The sequence below is a fragment of the Miscanthus floridulus genome, chromosome 9 (genome assembly GCF_019320115.1).
Source record: "Miscanthus floridulus cultivar M001 chromosome 9, ASM1932011v1, whole genome shotgun sequence".
Lineage (NCBI taxonomy): Eukaryota > Viridiplantae > Streptophyta > Magnoliopsida > Poales > Poaceae > Miscanthus > Miscanthus floridulus.
This window is the reverse complement of record NC_089588.1, coordinates 80,726,179-80,747,745: the sequence shown is the minus strand read 5'-3', so window position 1 is coordinate 80,747,745 and position 21,567 is coordinate 80,726,179. Positions and strand designations below refer to the sequence as shown.

The 21,567-nt window shown below is 43.0% G+C and overlaps 1 non-coding gene across 1 annotated transcript; it reads right to left on the bottom strand.

Moving 5' to 3' along the window:
* Positions 1–20,767: 20,767 nt before the first annotated feature.
* On the bottom strand, positions 20,768–20,874 carry LOC136484517 (small nucleolar RNA R71). The gene has a single exon (XR_010766039.1). It is a non-coding gene; the product is annotated as a small nucleolar RNA R71 (small nucleolar RNA).
* Between the last annotated feature and the right edge of the window lie 693 nt (positions 20,875–21,567).

Below are 21,567 nucleotides of genomic sequence, written 5' to 3'. Positions count from 1 at the left end.
CTAAGTGAGTGTTCGTGGTTCTTATGGTATTAAGTCTTTTGATTAGTTAAGCTTTATTATTATTTGCTTGTGGGTTCATTGTCTGTTATCGTAGCGGATACTCTAGTAGAGGGCTCCTGATAGAGACAGATAACCCTGTATGACGCTAGTGTAGTAGTCGATAGCATAGACGTGGTGTCTAGGCTAGAGGCTACCTTCGTTTGCCTCATTCCCCATGGTTGAGGGGTAGGCGGCAGGAGGTGACAGCCCTATCCATCCCTTGTAATCCCCTAGGTTAAGGTTTGGCATAGAGCTATAGGCCAAGATCACTTGGTAGACCAAGTGTGATCCGGTGTGCGAAGTAAGCGAGTGATAGTAGAGTTTATCTATCCTTAGACCCTAAAGCCATAGGAATCCATCTCTACCCTTCCCAACTCTACCCTTGTGTTGTCCTTGGATGAACTAGCTACAATAGTACCTTTGTTCCCTGTGGAAAATACAATACCCTGAATACTTCCGGGTGAAGTGCTACAACGATAATTTTGTGCGCTTGCGGATTCTTTCTATTTGCGTTAAGAAATACCAACAAGCATTTCTAGAGCCATTGTCGTGGAACAGTTGCTGTATTTTCTATGAACCTAGTTCGTCCTCGTATCTTTTATTTTAAAAAACAACAAATATATTTCTTTTATCTTTTTTACCATGAAGCCAACATCATTTCAAAACCTTTCTACTTCAAAGGGAGAGTTCCTTGAGCCACCTTCAAAACCAAACCTTTCATCTGGTTGTGAACTCTACCCTGGTTTAATAGCCATGGTTCGGGCACAACCCTTCTCCGGGCATGATAACAAAACCCTTGCCATCACCTACAAGACTTGAAGGAAATGTATTCATGCCTGAGCATCTCTAGCATGACACAAGAAACTCTAAAGTGGAAATTGTTTCCCTTTTTCTCACAGAAAAGGCAAAGCAATGGTACACTCAAGACATAGAAAGTATGAATGGGGACTGGGATGAACTTAAAGACTAGTTTTATCTTGCATTCTTCCCTATATCTCGTATCGTCTGTCTACCAAGGGTGATCCTAGACTTTGAGAAGTACGAGGAGTCTATAGGTGCAGCCTAGGCTAGGTTTTTAGCGTTAATACACTCTAGCCCAGACATGTCTTTACCTGATAGTGTGTTGCTATGACTCTTTTGTTTGGGTCTAGACATGGAGTCTGACCTATGCCTTGACATGACCATTGGAGGATGTTTCACACACAAACCCATGATGGAACAAGTGATATTCCTTGAAAATTTCCTAGACAAACACACTTTGTCCGTCATAAGAACCAAACACCTCTAGGCCAAAGCCATGTCAAGCTTTGAGGAGCCCTCATTAGCCGAATCTAAACCCGTAGCTTCCTTAGAATGGACTCTTGAGCCCTCACCCGAACCACAAATACCGAAGGAAAGAGTAATTCATCTTTTGGAGTTCCCTATCAAATTCGAGGATTATGGCTATACCTCGAATCACTCTTGGCATGAAAAGCACACAACACTTCCTTCTAAGGAAGCTTCCCCTAAGATAGAACCATCAAAGGAATGGTTAATTGAAGTGAAAGGCTCTTCCAAAGCAAATCAGATTCTTTCACATTCCATGACCATGCCTTGTTTGTTAAGGGGAACAACCATAGAAGCCCTTCACAACCCCACTGTCGAGACTAATATCATGTTAGAATTCCTTGTGGAAACTCTTTTGAGCAACATGCCGCTAGTCTCGACCAACAAACTCTTCAAAAGTCCATCATGACTCATCTTTGAGTGTCGTGTGATTTCTAGGGCCGTGCAAATCATAATAGACAAAACCGAGGTCCACTTAGATTTCCACATCTTTGCCATCCACGATTTTGATCTTCTTATAGGCTGCCCTTTTGAAAAACTTTTTTAAGAAAAACCTTCTTGTGGGAGCCTTAATGAAAAGTTTGGGAAAACTGCTTTCGCCACTCCTATCCCTCATCCAGAGATTCCAATGGCGAAGCGTCTTCCCAACCATGACCCGTTCGAGGAGATGAAGTCTGTATCCCTGTTTGTTTCATCTATGCTTACTTCTCATCCCTGTGAAACTGAACGTCCATTATCACCCTCGCTCGAGCTTAAACCATGTCCCTCTGGCCATCAAAACATTGTTCTCAATAGTGGTCGAGATTCAATGTTGATCCTACATGATATATCTCTTGAGAACAAAAACTCCTGTGCCATGGACATCTTGCTTAGTGTCGCGTGATTTTACATGGACCACAACCAAATCTCAGTCCTCATTTGCAAACTTTTCAAAAGGATGGTTGTGAATGCTTTCATTTACCATAAATATTGCAATTCTCATAGTTGCACTGTGGCACTAACCTTGCAGCTCGAACGATAATGCTAAATGCTTGGTGGTGAAGCTGGGAACTACACCACCATTGATAGCTGTAAGATGAAGTTCCTACGGTTGAGCTTGTGACCTTAAACAAAGCACTGTTGGGAGGTAGCCTGGATTATCATGAAAAAAATAACGTCTGCTTCAATAAAAGCAAGAATATGCTATCAGGATAGTATGCACCTTCGGGTATTCTTGGTTGCTAACCCTTTTAGGTTAAGATCAAGAAGGACAGGGGACATACAATGCCTGAAAACAAGGGAGCTGCATCGACTATATACCTTGATGATCTTTGGTGATGGAACACACTCAAAAGGAGACCCTGACATTGCACACTTGACTTTTACATAAAAGTCCAAGTGTGGGGGAAGGATGATGAGAATTTCACTACAAGTTCCATACACGCCAAAGGTCGTCTTGGTTAAAAAATGATGTCAGCTCTACCTTGCTAAAAAAAGGAAGAAGAAAGAGAGAACTGAAGAAAAAAAGAGTGAAAAAATAATAAAAAAATATATATGATAAAGGAAAAAGAAAAAAAGAGAGGAAAAAAAGATTTATGATATAAAAAAAGAAAGAAAAGAAAGAAAAATATAAAATATATATAAAAATGAGGAAGAGAGAGAAGGAGCAGGTTAGCCCCACATGGCCGCCACAAACACCAATGTGCTGCCTGACTCCACCTAGTATTGCTTTTGCACGCATGCAAGCCTTGGCTCACTTTTCATCTGCTATCGCCCTTGCATAGCTGTGCTACACACATATAAACAAGGGTTCTCTTCTTCTAGACCTTTGCTACCACCAAGGCCCATGGTCCATACACACTAGCCATGTGTGGAGTGCCTTCCTCTACTTTAGCCCAGAGGAGTCATCGGCAACCATACATGATTATGCAACCGCTACAGCAACTTCAAAGCTTACATCCACATATGATGTCGGTAAGTCCACTCAGATATGCAAGGGTAACTAAATGTTCAACAACTCCTTTACTCATATTTATCTCCATGTGAAAATAACTTGCTCATACAAATTCATGTGTCTCTTGTTTATGTTATATGCTCTGGTTTGGGTGTACTCGTTATTGGTACTCCCATCGGCCTTTTTAAATTAAGCATGGTGCTTAGGTTAAAATAGCCTTCTTTAATCAAAATTTGACATGGTGTTAAATTCTTGTTAATGAACCTTGAGTTATTACTTTCATAAACAATAGAGGTAATCCATGATGGAGATAAATCAAGGCCAGGACTATTTTGCAACTTTACCTCAGCCTTGTTTGAGTTATGCTGAAATATAAAAAGTTGGGTGAACAAATAAAAAACAATAAATCAATTAAAAATATAATCATAAAAATGAAATCAAAGCACCTCAAGCATTTTTGGCACCTTGAGTCAATAAAATTTAGGCTCCCTAGTGTTTAAACTGGTAGAGCCCTTGCTTGTTCCATTTTTGTTTCTTTGTTGAATAAAAGTAGGTACAAGAATAAGTGTGGGGAAGATCTCTCAAGCATAACAAACACACATTTGAGATCTCCCACCAACATGTTGCACAACATCGAACGATCCAGCATGCAGAAGGACAGGTGGGATAGTTCCAGAGAGGATTAGCTAAACCTATGGTTAGCCAAACCATCTCTAACTCCCCTTAGCTCCTTCATCTTCAATGATGGTTTGTACAACACTATCCTCAACTCCCTACATTAAATAAAACCTAAATTGAACAAATTAAAAAATACAAAACAATTGACGCTCAATCTTTATGCTATCCTTTGATTAAATTTGCATACTCTTTATTCCTCTCTAATATTCCCATACTTGTGAACAATTTATCATAGGGACCCTATGTTATATAGGTAATTGGAATATGAGATATAGTGGGATGAAAAAGAACCTTGCTCTCTCATGTGAAGAACTTGGGATTTACTTTACAAAATCAAAATTCAAATAGCATGCTCCTCAATGATATTCAAATTCCTACAAAAGCCATATCTAGTTATACATGTGTAAACCTTCAACATATGCCGCTTGTTCTTGCATTGAGTTTTGTCAAGTCTTGTTGACCCTTGTTGAGAAAGTTATCATGCTTCCAAGATCAAGATCACATACACTCCACATACATATGCTGCTCCTACACTGGGAGTACGCAAAAACATGCTTTCATTTAGATCCACCAAAAATTCTGCTCCTACACTAGGAGTAGACAAAAACATGTTTGTTAGTCAAATATTCCATGTTCTAAAAAGATAATGATCTCTCTCTAAATATGTGGTTTAGAAGAAGAGACATGGGCTATGCAAAAGCTTGAAAAAAATATTTGGACACATGAAGGTCCACGTTCAAAAAAGAAGAAAAAATGATGAGCACATGAAGGCTCATGAATTGAAAAAAAAGAGAGAGAGAAAGAAGAGATAGCCATGTTCTCGAAATAAAAACTAGAGAGAGAGAGAGAGATCATTCATGTTAAAGGAGTAAAATATTAGTTTATCATTATCCACACACATGCACATCTTGATCTACAAGTATGGCATCTTTCTCCTTGGATCCATATTTTGACTTTACAATATATACAAAGCAAGTATGCCTTCATACCTTTCCCTACCTAAGCTCCATATAAGCTTTCTAGAAGTAGGAAAGAAGAAGGCAAAATAATGATATGCCTTGGTAAGGATTCAAACACAAACTTGAGTGATCTGAGAGAATCATTTGAAGAGCAAAAGCTATATTTAAGTTTTCAAAATCAAACAAAAACCCAAGTTTTTGAACTGATTGATGAAAGAGGATTTGAATCCATGTTGTTCCATTATTCAATTACCCCAAGATAATGTTGTAGAAACTCCAAAGTTCATAGGTTCAGGTGAAACTTGGAATAACTTGTATGCAGATATCATATCAAGGAGATGACCCATCTTAGTCCATAAAACTTTACTCGTGGACGAGCAAAGGGCTAAGTGTGGGGGAGCTTGTTGGCAGTCCTTAACTCCCATTTTTAACCGCCAAATATCACATAAAATGAACACCAAATGTAGAGATAGGGTTTATAAACTAACAGATTTCATGAGTTTGGTGATCATTCAGGTCATGTCAAAATAACACAGGAAATGTGCTTGAAAGTATACAAGAACACAGTACCCAACATAAGCCCAAGGAGGAGAAGGCCCACTACCAGGCAAATCAGGGCCCAGTCATGTGGAGAAAAAGGGCCCAAACCTAAATCAAACCTTCTCCAAATGGTGCCAAACTCTATAGGCCCCATCTAGAAGCCCAAAGAAGACCATAGACCAAAGATGGGTAGTCTGGGCCCAGCCAGGGTGTGGCCGCCCCCTACTAGCTCGCCTCAGGCTCGTTCTTCTCTGGTCGGTACATTCAATTCTATAGAGGGCGGTGCATGGAGATTCCCTAGGATATTCCCTTTAGAACCGACCAACCACTTCCTATAAAGGGGGGGAGAGCCTCCCAAGACACAAGAACACACTAAGGAAGAGCAACATCACACTTGAGCTTCATTCCAAGGCTTAGGGCATAGCTACCTAGAGTTGAGTAGTAGGAAGAGATGTGAGGAAGAGTTTGGGGAAGTGCCAGACCTATTGGTAGTCTTCCCCCGCTTGTACCTCGATGAACACTTGTACCTTAATGGATTCCTCCGCTAAGTGAGTGTTCGTGGTTCTTATGGTATTAAGTCTTTTGATTTGTTAAGCTTTATTCTTATTTGCTTGCGGGTCCGTTGTCTATTCTCATAGCAGATACTCTTGTGAAGGGCTCCTGATAGGGATGGATAACCCTATACGATGCTAGAGTAGTAGTCGATAGCATAGACATGGTGTCTAGGCTAGAGTCTAACTTCATTTGCCTCATGCCCCACGGTTGAGGGGTAGGCGGTAGGTTGTGATAGCCTTGTTCGTCCCTTGTATTCCCCCATGTTCGGGTTTGGCATAGAGCTATAGGCCAGGATCACTTGGCAGACCAGGTATGATCCGATGCATGAAGTAAGCGAGTGATAGTAGAGTTTATCTATCCTTAGACCCTCAAGCCATAGGAATCTATCTCTACCCTTCCCAACTCTACCCTTGTGTTGTCCTTGGATGAACTAGCTAGAAGAGTACCTCCGTTCCCTATGGAAAATACAATACACTGATTACTTCTGGGTGAAGTGCTACAACGGTAATTTCATGCATTTGTGGATTCTTTCTGTTTGCGTTAAGAAATACCAACACATATCATTTAGGAACGATGACGGATTGATGGATCAACTGGAGGACATTGGCATCACACTAGAAGATGGTGTAATGGTGACCCATCCTGAAGATGGTGTGTTGTCGGCTCAGTCCAGAAGATAGTGGTTGATTGTGTCCTGAAGATGTAGATACTAACTTTTGTTTATACAAGTTACCCAGGCAAGCCCTAGTGCATGACCTATTTGTTTTCAAGCACTCTTTTATTTTTGTTGCATTAAGTGTAGGAGTTGTTTGTAACCTACATGCATAAATAACATGTCTTATGAGTCCTACTAGTTAATAGGCTTTGTGTAGCTGCGATGCATTGGGACTCGGTAGTAAGTGAGTAATATGTCGTTGCTCATAATAGGTTTTATACTACTACTACTACTTTCACCATTATATGGAATATGGGTGGATAATAATATGTGACTGGGTGGGATCTGGTGATTTGAGAGGCAATAGACATGGAGGTCCTAGGTGCATTTTTAATCCTGCCAGTGTCGGTTAAGGACCGTACGTTGGTAGTTCTCTAAACATGTCAAACAGTGCTACTCATATATCTAGTATTATGGATGACCGAGAAGCCAAGTACCTTTCTAGCGCTAAGGTAGCCTACACGGTTCATGGAAACACTACACCGGCCCCTTTAGGAATCTCAGTTGTAACTGTGGGGTTGGGTTTTCCTCGGGCGTGGCTAGGTTGATTTTGGCCTTAGTTAGCCAAGATTGGAAACGGTGGCCTAATGCGGACCCCTTGGCCAGGTTCATATGGGCGTGTGTTTGGATTCCCTAGCTGGGTGTACATCAATCTAGATTGCCGCTACCATCTCTTGGATATGAGTGTCTTGTTTAGTTTGCTACCATCGTAGCTAATGCAACTGGAACATGGATGATGATGGAGAAGAGGATGAACATGGATACTATTCTGATTGCTTACCACATTCTTGAAAGTAGATCAGGTGCAAACTTAGAATGATTAAGTTAAGAACCTACACTTGACTGCTAAAACTCGAATATAAGGACTTAATTCTAGTAAGCTTTTGCAGAAGCTAAAAGAACCAGCAAATCAAAAGCCCCCCGCATATCCTTTGAGAGTCAGGAGATTACTCCCACCTTTCTCGGGTAAGTCTTGTGAGTACACTTCAGTACTCAGGGTTTTATTCCCCCTGTTGCAGGTAATAGGTGGAAGTCGGAGCTAACTTTGTGTGTGGATACCTCCTAGTGGGCTCAGCAAGGACATCCTTTTTTGCTATGATCGTAGAAGTCATTTCTTATATTTCTACACTAGATATTAAGTTGAAACTACTTATCTTCTGTTGCTTTACTAAAACTTATTTCGTAATAACTCCGATGTTGTAATCATATAATGCAAGAAATGGTTTTGATGTTTTGAAGGCTTGAAGTCTACTATTATGAGAGGCTGAGATTTTCTGCACTATAGTACAATTACTTGTTCTTGGTTTCTTGGGGATGGGGCCAGTCATTAGCTCCACGCTGGGGCTGCGCAACTGCTTCCGGTTACACCCCTCATCATGATCCTCATCATCGACAGAACCTGCATCACCAGACTCCGTGTTAGAAGAATCGATGCCTCCAAGGGCACTACTACATGTTTGATTTTGTGAGACAGTGACCTTTCTTTAATGGAGGTGGGAGGGCTAGGTGACCGCCTCAGTTAACATTTAACGACGCCCGCCTCTGTTAATCCACGATTAACCAAGGCGAGCACCCTAAGACAAGGCAGGCACCCTAAGACAACCACCTCTATTAATCGTGGATTAAAGAGGCAGACACCATATGTGGCCTGCCTCCATTAATCAATTAACCAAGGCGGTTGTAGTAAGGAAACCGCCTTCGTTAATAGGTGATTAATGGAGGCAGTCACCCTTACGTTGCCCGCCTCCGTTAATCCTATGGCTATAAATGCGCCCAACGTCTCCCACCCTTTCTTCCTCATGGCTTCTCCTCCATTTTTTGTGGGTTTTGAGCTCCAAAACTCCCAAAAATAACCATTTCTTAGGGGGAGAAGTTTTGACCATGGATTTCTTGAAGGAGGAAACCACAGGAGGTTGCTACATGCTCCCCCATCCTCATTCTCCTCTCTTTTTCAACATTTGGGTCTCTAGATCTAGATGTTGATCTAGTTTCTCATGGAGGATAGAGAAAATAGATCAAGGGCTTTGATCTGCTGCTATTCCTTTGTAATCTGCTATGCTTATGTTTTTTGCTGCTTGTGTAGGATTCACAGGCATGGACAAGTCAGAATGGATGTACCAGAATTGGAGGCTATAAACGGAGTACATGGTTCAAGTGAAAAAGTTTGTTGCTGATCTTGTCGTCGCTTCTTGAGGTGATACTTGGCGCTTATGTTCTCAATTCTTAGCTGTTCTAAGTAGTCGACTGACTTGTTTGTGTCTATAGAAACTAGAGCTAAAGGTCTTAGAGCAAGTGAGGTGGATCCACCAAGAGCTTTATGGCTACCTAGTGGAGGATGAAGCTAGGCACGTAGCTGAGACAAAAGAGCTAGCTGACAAACTAGCCACCACAGAGGTGGAGCAGAAGCTAGCTACTTAGATCCTTTGTTGTCGGATAGGCGAGTTTGAAAGTGATATCCAAAGGATCATCGGTGAACGCGACGGCGCTCTCCATCATCGGTGAATCCGTCAGCAGGCGGAGAAGGCCAAGGAGGCCGTCAAAAAGTAGAAGCAGTCCTTGGAAAAGAAACTCAAAGGTGAATCTTTTTACTATCTCTAGTCATTGTTATAACTGCACAATTGTCTCCCATCTGTCTGTTGATGTATCAATCTTGTGAAGTCGAGTGACTCTATTTTTGCAGATGTAGAAATCTTAGCGGAGCAAAATGCAAAGAGGGCCCAAGATTGGTAGGCATCCTTCAACTGAAAGGAGGGTGAGCTTCAAGAGGTACTTGATCGAGCTCAACTTGTAAATGATGAAGCTAAATAGTTGCACAAGGACACTGATCGTGACGTTCTATAGGCGATGAAGACCATGAGGCAACAATAAAAAATCGGAAGGCCTTGCAGGATGATGTGGAGCCAATCCTTGAGTTGATTTCCGAGGAAGAGGGAAGTGTTGAAGTCTCCCTGCTTGATCGAGCCAAGTCATCGCTGGGTCGACTGACTCAGTATGTCATCAATATGTCTTGGGCCAATGTCAGAGGCCTACTATCGATTGTACAAGTGCACCTACCATGAGTAGACCTCTCAATGATCTTGCGGAAGCCAAAGGGCTGTACTGAGCAGGACTTGAAGGAGGCTAAAGGCTAGGTAGAAGGCGTAGCCAAATGTTATGCCAACAACCTCAAGCTTGTATGATAGGTCATGTAACTTAGTTGATTCCTGTAAGGACAAGCTTTATAATATAACAAGTTAGTTGAAAGACATGTGTAGCATCATTGCCGTATTTTGCCTTTCTGCTTTCTTGAATTTGCATATGGTACTCGACTTAAACGATAAAAAATAGTTGATTGCCAAGTAGTTTATACGAGTGATGTGTGAAGTACTTAAGAGGAGAACATAGTTGACCAAGCATCTCATAGGACTCTGTTGTCGCTAAGGATGAGTCAGTCTGAGTGGATGTAATCGACTAGGTGTCTCAGAGGGCATGATTGCCGCAAAGGACGAGTCTATCCAAGTGCAATGATAGGCACTTCAAAGGGTGGACTATATCGACCAAGCATCTTGATGGGCTTGATTGCAGTTAAGGACGAGTCAGTCCGGGCGGACGTAGTCGACTAGACATCTCAGAGGACATGATTGCCATAAAGGATGAGTTTGTCTGAGTGCAACGATAGGCACTATGTAAGGGACTATAGTCGGTCGTGTCTTGACAGGCTTATAAGCCATGAAGGATGAGTCTGTCCTCTTATATTTCGCAGCTTAAGTGCGGACCTAGATTGTATTAGTCTGGGTTTGATAAGAACTAGCCCAAAGGCTGTGTCAAGAGATAGTTGTGACAGATAGTAGTCGCGGGGATGTGTGGTGAGTCATCGTATCCCATGAATGGAAGCATAGTAGCGCGGTGGCTATAGATCCGATGGCAGGGACAATGTATGGTTGTATGCCAAGTGATATGTGTCTTTGTCCTAAGCCGAAGTAGTCGAATATCATAGTAGATAGCTTGATTAGCAACTAACATGAATCTTCTTTTATTGATGAAACAATTTAGGTAGTACAATTGCGAATCTAGGTCTACCAATATCCTTTAGATACTAAGCATAAAATCTTTGAAGTTGTTCGATATTCCAAGAGTTGGGTACTGGATCCCCATCCTTAGTAATTAGCTCAAAAGATCCTGGGTGAGTGACCTTGGAGATGATAAATGGGCCCTCCCATGGACTTAGAAGCTTGTGATGTCCGGATGTGTCCTGGATGCGGCGCAGGACTAAATCTCTGACTTTCATAATGTCATCGCATGCCTTGGGGGTATCTTACCGACTAAAATAGGGCTAAGAGTCTGACTTCTTCTGCACCATCAATTTCTAGTCGTCTGGTTTCATCAGCTTCACCCTCGTTATAGTGCTCGACTCGTGGTGAATTCCAAATGAGGCCAGCTAGTAGGACTGCTTCAGAACTGTAAATGAGGAAGAAGGGCGACTGCCTTGTTGCTTTGCTCTGCTGAGTGCGCAGACCCCAAACTACCTTAGGTAACACGTCGATCCACTTGCCGCCATAATCCTTGCGCTTGTTGTACAAGCGTGGCTTTAGTCCAACAAGTAGCAGCCCATAGGCTCTCTCGACCTATCCGTTGGCTTGTGGGTGAGCCATGGATGCATAATCGATGCTAATGCCATAGTCATTTGCCCAAGCTTTGAACTCTTTAGCCGTAAAGGGTGATCCCAAGTTGCTAATGATCCAATTGGGCATCCCGAAACGATAGAAGATGCTCTGCATAAACTGGACTGCCTTAGCTGATGTGTATTTGAACAAGGGTTGGTACTCCATCCACTTGGTAAACTTGTTGATAGCCACGTAGATGTACTCAAAGCTGTCTGGCGCTTTTTGAGAGGCCCAACCATGTCCAGTCCCTAGCAAGAGAATGGCCAAGATGGAGGGATGCATATAAGATTGTGTGCAGGCACATGAGCTTGCCTGGCAATGAATTGACATGGCTTACAGTTTGGGATGAAATCGGATCGGATACGGACGGATATCACCGATATTACATTTGTTTTCATATTTCTGTCTAGATTCGGATTCGAATACGGATAGTGTTAACTATGTCAGATAGGATATGATAGGATATCGACATCATAAATATGCGATTTGAGTATTTGGATATGGATACGGTATCGGATGTTGGATATCCGGACTCGGATACGGATAGATCTCAACCCCTCTAAACGGATTCGGTTTCGAATATGGTCGGAAAATATCTGTACTGTTTTCATCCCTACTTACAGTGATGAACCAAGTCTTCTGTGTATCTGAGCATCGTAGACCAATAATAGCTGGATTAGAAAGCTTTGTTGACTAATGTTTTTGAGGTAGCGTGATTATCGCAACACCCGACATGGATTTCCTTAAGAATTTCCATGCCCTCTTCTGGTGTAATGCACTTTAAGAGTACTCTATGGCAGAACCACCTGAATTATCATTGCCTACATGCACCTATCATTGTCTTAAAGACCTTTGACTACTGCCCATGGGAACCAGACAACTCTGGTAGTCTGTCGGGTGTCCTCAGAGAACCCCCAAATGATCCACTTTTTCTCATTCGAGCAGGATCATTATAGAGACATTACAGTATTACAACAGTTGGTACAAATATATTAGATCAGAATAAATAGCGGAAGTCTAACATAACATAAGTTTACAAACCATTTATTTAGTTATTACAAACCATAGGTTTTAGACATCTAGGCAATAGGGTAGCACGACAGGTACCACTTATTACAACCACAAACAAAAGAGATTCACCCTGCCCAAGGGTGCACAACAACCTTCTACTGTTGGGGCTCTTCTTCTAGAACCATCATATAGCAAGGGCAAAAGCCAAACTGCTAATGAGGCTCACCTGCAACAGGGGGATTAACAAACCCTGAGTACTTCAGGTACTCAACTTGGCTTAACCGATGAAAAGGAAAAGACTCCACGGATATGTAGGTTTAAGGGGATACAAAGGGAGTCTTAGCAAGAATCAAGATTAACCTTTGCATAAAAGCTTACTAACAGTGGATCCTTACTTTCAACATTTTAGCAAGAATCAAGATTAACCTTTGCACCTCATCTAAATCAATCACTTCTTTAAACATCTCATCTCATATTTGTGAATACCATTGTTCCATTAATTACTACAGTGAGTGGTCAGAGGATCGAGTATCCATAACCAAGGAGCAATGACAATTTGAACCGATTACAACCCACCTGGGGATTCCCAACCGATTACACCAAGGCTCGAGGTACTTGCAGCAATGCACGTTATTTAACATAACATTCGAGGGCCTCCTGCAAGTATATAATTAATTCAAGTTCGTGTCCTTTATAGATACCATTGGTGCCTCTTTGTTTGGAGTACCCTGAGGAGGAAGAAAGGGCAGAGGAACCACCTGCTCCCTCCATAGGACTTCTTCAACCACAACGACTAGTGCCAAGATGAAGAGGGGAAGGGGGCACAAGAAGCACGATGATGTGCATGTGATAGCTCAGGTAGGGCCACAGGGAGAGCCCTTGTAGCCAATAGAGATCATCGACCACTTCAGCAACCCATGCTCCTGTATAGTCAGGGAGAAGGTGCCCATCACATATGAAAATTGGAAGTTAGTCCTAAAGGACCTCAAGGGTGTTGTGTGGGCAAAGATGACGAGGTGGTTCACATATCCAGAGGGCTCTGATGTGGACAATTGTAAGGCTCATGTGATGTACCTAGGAGGCAAAGCGCTTTGATACTTTTGGTACAAACTCAATAAGGAGTATGTGCAAACTGGGGAGAACCCATGTGCCTATTATAATTACGTCTTGCCTGAAGTTGGGAAAGCATTCATCTGACAAAAACAAACTCTAGAAGTAAGGGTCAAGGGTGAGCAGTTCTATGAGCTCACAAAGAGGAATGTGCACCACCACCACCTGGGCATGATAGGGTATGTCGCTAAGAAGCTAAAGTGGTGGGCGGAAGAAAGGGGGCAACTGAGGCTGGGCAGCTGAAAGGTCCTAAATGGCTAGAGGGGGTGAATAGCCTAATAAAATTCTCTACAAAACACTAGAGCAACTTGTTAGTCCAACAAATGGCGTAAATGTGGTTTGCTCTGGCTCTACTCAAAAAGCAAGCCACCTATCCACAATTCTAGTTAAATATGATCTCTAGGCACACAAAAAGCTAAGTCACTATTTCTACTCTTGTTAAGCAAGCTAAGAGCTAAAACAACTAAGCAACAACCTTAGCTACTCAACTAACTAGCTAACAACCTCTACAACAAGATAAACAAGAAAGTAATGCAAGAGAGGTTAATAGTGTTATACCAAGTCGGCAAGTGTCAATCAATGAATAACAATAGAATTCCAAGGAGACAAATGACACATGATTTTTCTCTCGAGGTTCACTTGCTTGCCAGCAAGCTAGTCCCTGTTGTGAAGGCTCACTCACTTGGAGGTTCACGTGCTTATAGGCATCACACACCTAACCCACACTTGGGTGCCACACAACCAACACAAAATGAGGGCACTCAACTTCATGGGCAATTCACTAGAGTGGCTTTTAGTGCTCCACCGGGGAATAAGCCCAAGAGCCCCTCACAATCACAATTGGAGATGGCCACAAACAATCACCAACTTGGGCCAATCCTCCGCCGCTGCTCCAAGCCATCTAGGTGGTGGCAACCACCAAGAGTAACAACAAAATCATAGCAACAACGATCACAAGTGCCTCTAGATGCAATCACTCAAGCAAATGCACTTGGAATCACTCAATCTCTCTTTGGATGCACAATCAAGCAAGGAGATGAGTGGGAGGGGGTTTGCTCAGCTCAAAGGATGCTATCACAAGTAAGAATGACCAAGAGGATGAGCCAAACCTAGCCAAGCTCTATTTATAGAGCCCCAAGAGGTAACTAGTCATTATTGTCCATGGGGCATCTGGACCCATGGTCTGGACCGTGTGGTTTGGACCATCAGCCACCAGTCCAGTTCCTTGTTGTGCCTAGTTGCCGTGCGCCACGTGTCCCAGAGTTTCAAAATGACTATTGCCACATGCGACGCCTACCTCAGCGCACTCCGGACCTAGCTACATTGTTGGTCTAGACCAAGGACTTAGGCTCTAGTTCCTCACTTTGTCCAACCACAACTTGCCACGCGTCCCTCTTCAAAATAGATGGTCGTTGGAGCCAAGACCTTCACTCCACGCGTGTCCAGACCCTTGCCTCTGGACCGAACAAAGTGCTTATCTAGACCAAGCACCATGGGAGTTCAGAGCATTCTAGAAAGCTCCCCGAGCGGCAAAAACCATCCGGACTCAGTCCGAACCAGTCAATCGACCAACACATCAGCCCGGAGCAACCACACCATCTCCTCGCACGCCATGTGGCCAGGGTAGCAGCAACCGGACCAAGGTCCGATGGTCCAAACTCCCCGTGCCATAGGGTCTGAAGTTGTGCCATTGGCACAGTGCCCCTAGGGTTTGCTTCTGGACCCATCGCCAATGGTCCAGACCAACAAGACCCCAGGGTCCGGATCCCCTTTCTCCTCCATTTTCAACTCCTATTTCCAACCCTTGCTTCCATGTGCCAACACCAAAGTGTTCCACCACTTGTGCACATGTGTTAGCATTTTCCAAAGCATTTTTCAAGGGTTAAGTTAGCACACACTAGGTCCTAATGCATATGCATGAATTACTTCACCTAGTGGCACTTGATAACCGCAATTACCATGATTTTCCCCTCTTCATAGTACGGCTATCTATCCTAAATATGATCACACTCTCTATATTGCCTTGATCACCAAAACAAGAGATCCTTAGGTCTTATATCTTTGCCTTGATCATTTTTGTTTTTCTCTTTCTTCTTTTCCCAAGTTTAAGCACTTGATCCATCTTTTTTGCCACCTCCATCACCATGAGTGCCATCATCTAGCTCCATCACTTGGGGTGTACCAACCTATGTCTTAATCACACTTAGAGCCAAAGGTTAGTACACTAGGTTGCATCAATTTGCCAAAACCTAACTAGGGCTTTCAGCAGCCAAATCTATACAAAGGCATCAAGGAGAGGGCATGTGACTACCTCAAAGCCCACAAGCCAAAAAAGCTACAGGAGGACAAGACCAAGTTCAACGAGTCATAGACCGAGGAGGTGGAGAAGAATATCCTAGCGGTAGCTACGACCGAGTAGAGCGGGTCTTTTGAACCTCATAGAGAGAGGGACCAGCTCGCCAAGGTGCTGGGAAGCCCAGAGCATCATGGCTACATCCGTGGCATATCCTCGAGGAAGAGTTAGAATACCATGGAGTCCTAGGCATCCGATGTGAGCTCATATAGGATGAGTCAGGCATACAAGGAAAGGCTCGTCCAGCAAGGCCATGATGAGGCTATGCAGGAATTTGTCATGGGCAAGATCTTAGATGTGTTCACAAGCAATGACCCCAAGATGGTGGAGCTGAGGGCGGAGATGTTTTGCTAGGCTAGCATGGTGCTGCCATGTTAGACACAAGCCATCGTAGAAGGGAAGACCACCACACAGGCGACCGGAGGAGATGCGAGGAGGTACCCAGTCGATGATATCATTGAAGGTACGCCTTGTGACCTTGCGGTCCCCAACGGTACGAAGGTTGTGAGAGCGATTATGGTGGCTGAAGCAGTGGCATTGTCGAGACACAAGTACCACAACATTTCAATCTTGGCTGAATATGCTAGGGTGAAGGTGACTTGGATCCACCTAGAACATGTCGATGATGAAATTAACATAGAAACTCCAGACAGGACCAAGTACATGCAATCTTGTATCGGCAAGGAAATTCTCTGGCCTCGGGCTGACATTTTTTTGACGAGGAGCTTCTTCTGTCACCGCCCTTGCCGTCTCCCATGGATCATGACTGATGATGACAATGGCAATGACCCAGCAGGCACTCCTCCTAGCATGAGCAATCCATAGGGAGATATAGGGGCATCACCGAGCACCATTACACCGCTTGCAAATGATCCAAAGGAGCACACAAGGCAATGTCCTCCCATGCCAAGAAAGCCTATAGAAGAAGAGGAGGCCATAGATATCGATGGCCACACCAAGGTGGGTAGGGCGGTCACCTCAATAGCCAAAGAGTATGAAAGCTCAACTAAGTCTAGAAGGTATGATTCTGGCTACCATAGTCATAGTAGAGCATATGTGGAGATGCTAGCAGAGTTTTTTTACTCCTGAAGGTCTCAAGTATAGGCCGCCATCACTAGTGTCTTTTTGGCCCATTTTGGATGATTGCCCCGACAACTATGAGCATGGGAAGTTGATGGTGACCTTGGGCTAGCTCATACAGGATGAGCCATGGGAGGTACGGAGGTTCCATCTCTAGTACATGGAGGTGGCAAAAGTAGGCCTACACTGTTTCATTGTCAAGAAGCCAATGGAGTACTTCCACTTGCCCGACGATGCTCAAGTCGTCGTAGATTTCCATGACATGCATAGGCTACCACGGTGCAAGGAACTCGACGTCGCTCAAGTCACCTTGTTTCCCCTGTAAGTTAATTACGACTTTCACACCATTGCATCGTTGTAGGTACTTTAGGAAGAAACTAATAATGCCATGACTTGTCCTTGCAGGATGCAGTCCTATGTATGCAAGGAATTGGGCAAAAATATTATTTACCTCTCTTCAATGCATGTTACCTAGAGAGTCATCACTGGTTATGATGTATCAGACACTCATGAAAAGTTGGTGAACTTGAACCCGCAAGAGAGAGTGCAAGCCTAGAAAGAACTGCGCAATGAATTGAAGTATAACGCGGGAATGTACGTGTATAGAGCCATGAAGAAGGTCGGGGAAATTGGGTGTATCTTTGCCGCCCACCAGTTCGGGTAAGTCAAAAGGATACTTAGAACATATATGTAGCTACTGTGATCACCACTTTCCATATTTGAAGATTTGAAATCATATTGTTTCAATGGTGCAGCGGGGACATCATGGGCCACTAGATTGCATTTATAATCTATCCTCAGCATGGAAGGGCCGTTGTATTTGACTCTTTGGATTTAGACAAAGAGGGGTACAAGGATTTTGAAAGCGTATTGAGATAGTAAGTGACGGTATTTATTCTTTTACACTTAACATACATGTTAAATTTGTCGTTGACACTAGTGGTTTTCGTACAGCGCTTACCGGAAGTACATGGAGGATCCCGATTGCATGGATCAAAGATCTGGGAATAAGAAGAAGAATAATGGGAAAACACTAAAAGTTAGGCACAACTTCCTGGTACGTATCAAAAGTCATATGTGCTATTATATCATGCATGCTCTCTATATGTTCTAATGATTGTGTATTATGTATCGTGTAGTGCGCCAAACAACCTCCTACAACATTATTATGTGGATACGACATTTGTGAGTACCTCAGAGCATGCGGCAAATTCAGACATAGCTAGCGACAGCTCAAGAAATCACTATATTGGTGGCAAAAGGAAAAGATCACCCATAAGAACTTCACTCAAACAGTAGTAGACATATGTAAATTTGTCATGGATTTCTACGTTCATGTTGGGCGACTATTCTTCAACAAGGAGAGCGAGTTAGCGCGTGAAGAGAAGTTTGAGAAGATCAGAAACTAGAGCACCCTGCTACGCGTCCTTGATTACAAGTCGCCTGATGTCATTGGATTAGGGAAACTCTAAAGTAGTTTCACATGTGAATATATGACATGCATGTAACTTGATTGTTGGTTCGTGCTACGATAAGTGATACGTGATAACTTAAATGATTTGACATATGTGATATATGTTAATGCTCTGTATGTGTATTTTCTGCTTAATTTGTGTGTGTTTAATTTGTGGAAATAGAATTCAAATTCAAATTCAAATCAAATGGCAGGAAACTATTTTTTTAACTAGAAAATCATTAACCGAGGCAAATAAGAAATAGCCACCTTGGTTAAGTAGTTAATGGAGGCGGGTGCCTGACCGCAACCGCCTCGGTTAACCAATTAACGGAGGCGGTCCTTACAGGCCAAATCTGACTGCCAACTAAGACAAACATAAAGGAGAACTAACATGTTTTACTCACATATTTTATTTATATTAACCTATTTCCAAATGTATTGGAGAATAAGTGTTTTGTAGGACACATGTCGGAATAACATAGAAAATGTGCTCAAAGTATACAAGAAATGCAGCGTAGCGCCATCCAACATGAGCACAAAGGAGGAAAGGCCCACTTACCTAACAAAACTAGGCCCAAGCATGAGAAGGTGAGGCCTAGGCCCAACACACAACTGACCCATGGAAGGCAGTTGAGGGGAGGTGCCACCTAGGGGTGGGCGAACCTAGGGGTCAGACGACCCCCTCGGTGCACCGCCAGCCTCCCCCTTCCACGTGGCGCCTCCTCATTGCTCCCCAAGCTGATTGCATGCGGGATCCTATGGAATATTCCCTACAACTGACCATTAGAGTAGCATAAGTAGGGGGAGAAGCTTCCCCCACTCACACACACCACATTTGAGCCTCTCTCCCTCTCTACTCGTACTTTTTCACTTTGTAGTATTTTGGAGCTAGGCAAGAGCATTGTTGGAGAGCTTGAGCATCTCGGAGTTGTTTGGTAGAAGAAATATCATTAGCTCCCTTATGGCCTTCTTCTCAATCTATCATTGTTGTAATGCTTATGATTTGGAGCTCAGTTTATTTGCTATTATGTTAGCATATGAGTCTCTATGCTCAATAAGTTATGCAATATACATGTTTTGGCTAGTCGATCTAAGCTACGGTGGTGGTTCCTCATCTGTTCTTGTAACAAATGCTCTAGTTGAGGACTCCTAATGAAGACAGAAGTTCCTGGCCAATGCTAGAGCAGTAACCAATAGCGTAGATGTGGTGTCTAAGCTTTTGGTTACCTTCGAATATGATTGTGCTCCACGGTTGAGAGGTAGGCGGTACGTGGTGACAGCCTTGTCCGTCCCTTGTAATGCTCCATGTTCAGGTACAGTGTAGGAGTCTAAATTGCCTTTCACGCTTGCTAGTAGACCAGTGCTTGATTGGTCTCCCCGGGTGCCTGGATGCTTAGAATTAAGTCCTGATCATGTATTTGTATGATTATCTACTAATCTTTGCGTAGCAACATTAGGATACTTGTATGCCTGCTCCTGTATAGGTTTTATAATTTTTTTCTTTAGTTCATTCCTGAGATTGGCTTACCCCTGCTATGAACTTTGGTATATTATACAGCAAGTTATCTTGTTGATGTACCTAATAGAGACTTTTACACCTATGCTTTCCCTTGGGAAAATATAAATCATGATACCATGAATACTTTCGGGTGAAATGCTACAACGATATATCCATGCGCTTGCGAATTATTCTATAAACGTTGAGAAATACCAACAAGCATTTCTGGCGCCATTGCTGGAGAAGGCATTGGTTAGAAGAATCTATTAGAACATGTTCATGATGATATGTCTGTGTAGTAGCCACTGCTCATGCAGGATAATTCTGCTTGTTTTCTCCTATTGTGGATGAAAACAGGATAGTGTATGACTGGTTTTGACTTGCTGACAAACTTCACCAAGAATCTAGAGTCACTTCTAAGGAAGGTCCGACTTCATGTCATTCCTCCTTCCATCACTCTACCGGCAATTGAACCTATCATCCCAGCACCATCCGTTCCAAACACTATGGCCGAGAAAACTCTACGCGAATTCTTCGTCCCACTGTCGTCAACGTGCCCGTTGGGCCCAACATCAATGTAGGTGACATGAACTTTGAGCTAATGTCCGGGTTGAGCAAGATGGTGTAGGCCAGTCCATTTTGTGGACTATCTAGTGAGGATGCCAACGCCCATTTACAGCAATTCCTGGAACTTTGTGACACCGTTGTCATAAAGGGAGTCACTCCTGAAGTCATCAGACTCTAACTGTTTCCATTATCTCTCCTAGGGAGGGCAAAATAGTGGTTTTACAAGGATCGGGAATCTATAAACACCTGGAACAAGTGTTCCATAGCATTCCGCACAAAATTCTTTCCAATGGGCAAAATCAATGCCCTTCGCGGAAGAATTTCCAACTTCTAGCAGACAGCATTAGAATCTATCCTAGAAGCATGGGAGAGGCTGCAAGAATACATCCTTGCCTACCCACACCATGAGATGGAGAATTGGCTCATCCTTCGAAGCTTCTACAATGGACTAACTTCCATATCCATAGCCCACATAGATGATGATGCTAGAGGAGCCTTCCTCTCACTCACAATCAGTGGAGCTACGGCTCTCATTGAGAAGCTGGTCTCCAACCACGGGTGGAATGAAGACAGACTCCAAACCCTACAAAAAGGCATGCATACCATGGAGGAAGTAGATATGTCAGCCGCAAAATTGGTTCTCCTAATAAAATGCTTGGACAAGCACGATGCCACAAAAGAAACAACATATGACACCGTCCAAGCACTCGACTCGCATATGACATGTGAGGTGTGTGGAAACGTAGGACACTTGGGGAACGACTGCCCCAAAACCCATGAAGATGTGCTGAACATGAACAACAACAACGGGTTCCGTCCACAAGGATGTCAAGGGTGGAACCAGTCGTGCCCACAATATCAGGGAGGTAACTCTTCTTACAATTCAAACTTTTTGAATCAACCTTCCTAGAAATATCTCATGTTAGGGCAAGCTAAAATAAATAAAAACCTAACTAAGAAACTTGCCTCTAATGATAAAATTATGGAAAACATTAATTCAAAAATAGAAGGTTTAACCTCTTCCTAAAATCAATTAAGCTTTAATAAGATAATTGAACCTCAACTAGCTCAAATTGCTGCTACAATTCCTGCAACTAATTCTGG